Source organism: Meles meles, chromosome 10 (genome assembly GCF_922984935.1).
Source record: "Meles meles chromosome 10, mMelMel3.1 paternal haplotype, whole genome shotgun sequence".
NCBI lineage: Eukaryota > Metazoa > Chordata > Mammalia > Carnivora > Mustelidae > Meles > Meles meles.
In genome coordinates, this window is record NC_060075.1 from 100,978,944 (window position 1) to 100,984,943 (window position 6,000).

Consider the following 6,000-nt stretch of genomic DNA (forward strand, 5'->3'; position numbering starts at 1 on the left):
ATGGACTTCTAACCTGGAAAGTATACTTTATGATTTTGAGTGAAATTTTCTTTTGGCTTAAAGTTTCCTCTAAGAAGTCTGCAGACATTGTTGTGATCTATCTCATTCTCCAACTCCCTGGACTATATATGATTTGATTTAGTTATCTGTTGCCTAAAATCCCCAAGTACTGGTGTCTTCAATAGGATATAAGTGTATTTCTCTTTCACATAACAAAATTATCGAGGCAGGCATCTGGGATGTATTAATTTGTAAGGGCAACCATAGTAAAGTACCACAGACTGGGCTGCTTAAACAACAGAAAATTGTTTTCTCATAATCCTGGAAGCTAAAAATTCATATCAAATTGCTAATAAGTTTGGTTTTTTCTAAGACCTCTTTCCTGGGCTTGTAGATACTTATCTTCTTTCTGTGTCTTCATGAGTCTTCCTTCTCTGTATTTCTGTGTCCTTAACCTTTCTTGTAAGAATACCAGTAATAATCAGATTAGGGTCCACCCTAACAACCTAACTTTACCTCAATTACCTCTATAAAATCCCTGTCTCCAAAGAGACACATTCAGAGGTTCTGGGGGTTAGGATATCAACCTAAGAGTTTGGGAGGGACAGAATTCCACACATAACATTCTTCCACCTGTCCTTCCAAATCCATGTCTTTCTCCCTGGGGAAATACGGTCACTCTATCACAAGAGCCACCAAAGTCTCATCCACTACCAGCCCCAGCTCTAAACTCAAAATCTCATCTATATCATCTAAATCAAGTAAGGGTGAGACTTGGGTTATAATTTATCCTGAAGCAAAAGTCCTCTCCAGCTCTGAAACTGTGAAACCAGACAAAAAATTATCTGCCTCCAGAATACAATGTATAGACAGTCACAGGATGGACATTCCCATTCCAAAACAGAGAAGGATAAAGGAGGAAAGAAGAAAGGAGTCATGGATCCCAAGTAAGTCTGAAAGCTAACATAGTTAATTGCATTGGTTTATTTTCTTTTAATTTTTAAAAGATTTTATTTGTTTATTTATTTGGGGGGGGGGCAGAAAATGGGGGAAAGGGGCAGAGGGAAAAGCAGACTCCCTGTGGAGTCACTCTGTGGAGGACTCAATTCCAGGATCCTGGGATCATGACCTGAGCTGAAGGCAGATGTTTAGCCAACTGAACTACCCAATTCCATTAGACTCCCTGTGGAGTCACCCTGTTGACTCAATTCCAGGATCCTGGGATCATGACCTGAGCTGAAGGCAGATGTTTAGCCAACTGAACTACCCAATTCCATTAGACTCCCTGTGGAGTCACCCTGTTGAGGACTCAATTCCAGGATCCTGGGATCATGACCTGAGCTGAAGGCAGATGTTTAGCCAACTGAACTACCCAATTCCATTAGACTCCCTGTGGAGTCACTCTGTGGAGGACTCAATTCCAGGATCCTGGGATCATGACCTGAGCTGAAGGCAGATGTTTAGCCAACTGAACTACCCAATTCCATTAGATTTTAAGGTTTGAGCATCATTCCCTTTGGCTCCATGATCTGTCCTCTGGGCCCACCAGAATAACCATGCCCCCTCAGCCCTGCAGAAGATAGCCCCACCCTCAGAATCTCAGGAGATGGCTCCAATCTGTGGGATCGGGAAGACAGCCCTGCCCTCTGGACCCGTGTCTTCTGGGCTTATGGTGGGAGCGGCAGTTCTGCCAAACTCTGAACCACCTTCAAGGTCATTCTTCCCTGAAGGACAGTGAATGTTTGCCAGCAGATATGTGTATGGCCCCATTCTAAGAATCACAGAAGTCTGACACCTTCCTTCATTTTGTTTCTATCTCTTTCAGTGAAAACTGAACATTTCTGATAGTAACAATTTCTCAAAAACCTTTTTGGTCTTTCATGCAGTTCCCAAGGCCAAGGCCTCAGATAAGAACGTCCCCCACAGATCTCCATATGCTTCCCATCTTTATTCACGACTTCTGGTGAGATAGGTGATTGTATCCATAAGTCACACACTATCATCTTTAAAAAAAAAAAAAAAATGGTTGTCCACTTACACTCCTGATGTTCTCTCCAGAACATTCTAATTTTTTTGCAATACGAAGAGGGTGAGGATTTTCCAAATCTTCACGTTCTGGTTCTTTTTTGCTTAACAATTTCTTCTTCAACTTATATAACTCTCTCTTATATTTTACTATAAGCAATAGGGAAAAACAAGGCTGGATCTTCAACATTTTGCTTAGAAAACTCAGGTAACTGTCCATCACTTACAAGTTCGACTTTCCACAGTACACTAGAAAACATTTTGGACAAGTTCTTTGCCACTTTTTAACAAGGATCACCTTTCTTCTAGGTTCCAATAACATCCCCTACATTTCCATCTGAGATCTAACAAGAATTGACTTCAGTATTCACATTCTGCCAGCATTCTGTTCATAACAATGCATGTATATCACAAAGATGTAGATTTCTCTACAGCTCTCTTTTCTTCTTGAGCATTCACCAGAATCTCTTTAGTGCTCATTTTTCTACCAGCAACCTTTTCAAGGCATTCTAGGCATTTTCCAACACGCACCTCAAATTTCTTCCAGCCTCTGCCTGTGACACAGTTCTGGTATTTTGGGTATTTGCTATAGCAATGTCCCAATTCTCTGTACCAAGACCTGTGTTAGTTTTCTAGGGTTGCTTTAACAAAGTGTTGTGGTCTGGGTGTGGATTAAATGACAGAAATCTATTTTCTCACAGTTCTAGGGACTAGAAGTCAAGATCAAGGGGGCAGCAGGATCAGTTCCTTCTGGGGCCCCTCTGCTTGACTTCTAGATGGCTGTCTTCTCTCTGTCTTCCCAGGTCTTCCTTCTGTGCATATCTGTCCCTCTTCTCACAAAAATACTAGTCGTATTGCTTCAGGGCCCAACCTAATGATCTCATTTTATCTTAATTACCTCTACAAGACGCAACCTCCAAATCCAGTCACATTTTGAGATACTTGTGGTTACGACTTAAACATAAGACCTTTGGGGGAACCACTTCAGTCCATGTCACTGGCCCAGTGTGGTGGTGCCACTAAGCCTCTCAGTATCCTTTCAGCTCCTTTCTCCCATATGCCCAGGATAAGACCCTTTTTTTCCATGGTGTAAGATGGTGGCTGGACTTCCAGTTGCTGCCTATGACACATTTAGCACACATTTAAGGCATGTCCTAGGAGGAAAGTATAAAGAGGGATGCACCCCTTCTTAAGAAGATGTCCTGAAAATCCAGACCACACTCGCATTATGTATTACTGACCAGGACTTAGTCACATGACAATAGCTCACCTCTAGGGGATCTAAGAAATGTAGTTATTTAGCTGAGTGGAAATATTTTCCTCTGTGAAGTAAGTCTCCAGACAAAAATCTCTGGAAGCAGCTTATCTAGTCTTCAAGTTAATGCACAGATATTTATTGAGGCATTTACTCTGTACCAGGTATTATACCAAAGAGACAAGATATGACATTTAAAAAAATGTACCTGATGCTCTTTCCAAGTGAAGTCTAATGTGTGGAGCAGACATGGGCACCAGGATGACACGTAATGAAAGCAAGATGTCAGGGATGAAGTATGTTGTAGGTTAGCAGATGATGTGATAAAAAATTCCTGATGTAGAGGCAGGGAGAAGGCAGTCAGGGAAAGGATCATGGAGTAAGTGGTGTACAAGCAAAACATTAGAGAATCAGCAGGATGCCATCAGGAAGATAAGCTAGAAAGCTATTTATTTAGTATTTTAAATTTATATATTTATTTATTCTCCCTACATGGCCATGTTAAGAAATGAGTCCTAAAATGCCAATGTGGAGTCTTTTGATCCCAAAGACTTCCATTTACATGACCGTATTTGATTACCTTCAGAAATGGCTGGTCTTATCCAGTATCTTAGGGAAGTTTCACCGATAGAGTTCAGAATGGAGCTCATAAAGTTAAAGCTGGGTGATTCAGAAATTTTAATTAACAAGGGACATGCTTCAAGAAGTACATTTAGGAAGTAATACATCAGAACTTTAAAAGTACCATAAATGTACTCACTAATCAGAACTGACTGCCCACATATTCTGACTCTTTCTTTTAGAATCTTATTAATGGATAAAAAATTCTCCCATCAGACCTGGTTTTCTGACTCTTAATATTTTTTAGTAAGGTCATCTTTTTTCAGTGGAAAGATACTTTAAAATATCAACTGATGTCTGATTAGAGCAATTTTTCTGTTATTTACATCTATATATTTTATGCTGTTCATAGCTAAGACATTTCTTAATAGCCATTGCACAGCTACTCTGTAATAATAATGTTTCTTAATTTTGTTGATAAGACACTCATGACTTTTAATGTGTTTAGCTTTTACCAAATTAGAAATCTCCAGAAAGCTATAAATACATCAGTTCGTTTGTTGTTTCCATGAGAAATATTGCATTGTAATTAGATTTATTTCTATGAAATTGTGACACTTGAATACATGTTTGAAATTAACTATGTAAAGCAATATACATATTAAAATGCTTCTAATTTATCATGAAAAGATGAATTTAAATCCTCTATAAAATTTGATATTCCTTGTCAGGTTTTTATACATAAGAGGCATATGTTTACCAATGTTTAAATGATTAAATCATGTCAAATTTCCAATATTTAAGAAGAAAGGCCATTCATAGGATCATTAAAAAAAGTTATGAGAAGATAGACTGTATTTTCCCTTTATTAAAAAAGGATTTTGGGGGTGTCTGGGTGGCTCTGTGGGTTAGGCCTCTGTTTTTAGCTCAGGTCATGATCTCAGGGTCCTGGGATCGAACCCTGCATCAGGCTCTCTGCTCAGCGGGGAGCCTGCTTCACCCCCCCTGCCTATTTGTGATCTCTGTCTGTCAAATAAATAAATAAAATCTTTAAAAAATATTCAGAAAAATGTTAAAAAAGGACTTTGTGGATTATAATCTTTTATTTTGATATGGCCTCACTATATAAAATTAAAGTTAGCTACCTCCAAGTCAGTGGCAAAAAATACGAAAATTAGTATTCTAAACTAATTTCAAAGTGCTTTTATTTATAGCTTATTTTGTTTAAAGAACTGCACCACCTATGATTCACTTGCCTGAGTAACGCAATGAGATGAAAGTTGATAGGGTACCATTTTGATTTGGGCATTATCATTTCTATAACTCAGGGAGAAGCAGAACTATATTAACAGTGATAAGGACATCATAACAAATAAAAACGAAAAGAAAAATGAGAATAAGGTCAAGAATTATTTCTTTTTTTTTTTTTAAGATTTTTTATGTATTTGACACAGAGACAGAGAGCACAGCAGGCAGAGCAGCAGGCAGAGGGAGAGAGAGAAGCAGGCTTCCTGCTGAGCAGGGAGCCCAATGTGGGGATCGACCCCAGAATGCTGGGATTATGACCTGAGCCAAAGGCAGCTGCTTAACCAATGGAGCCACCCAGGCGCCCTTCAAGAATTGGAGTGTTTTAGAATAAATTACTGGTCAACATTCACTTCATCTATTATAGAGAATCATGTATGTGACAACCAGAAACCTGAAACACACACCTGCACTTCTGACCTCACGGATTTGAACTACGTAACAACACACACAGTACTATGCAGGTCTACACATCTTTACGTTAAAGATAAATTGCACATAAATGATATCAAGGGGTTTAAATATATAAATTCCTCATACTTTAATTTCTGTTATTACTCTGCGTGTAGTTTATAATCATAACTCTTTCTCGAACCTTCTTGATAAGGAAAACTGAATTTGAACATAATGCATTATGTGCATGTAGTCAAGATGAAAATGTCTATTTTTTGTGAGACTAATGCTAATAACAATATTTTTGGAAACACATGAAAAACATTAGTTTTCATGTGATTTGTTTGTAAATGCTAAAGAACCAAGAGAGTCTAAGTGATATCTTCAACACATTCCATTTTGCATAAAAGCGGGCTCTGAAATTCGTTTTTCACATTGTTGGCACAAAATCACTTACACAA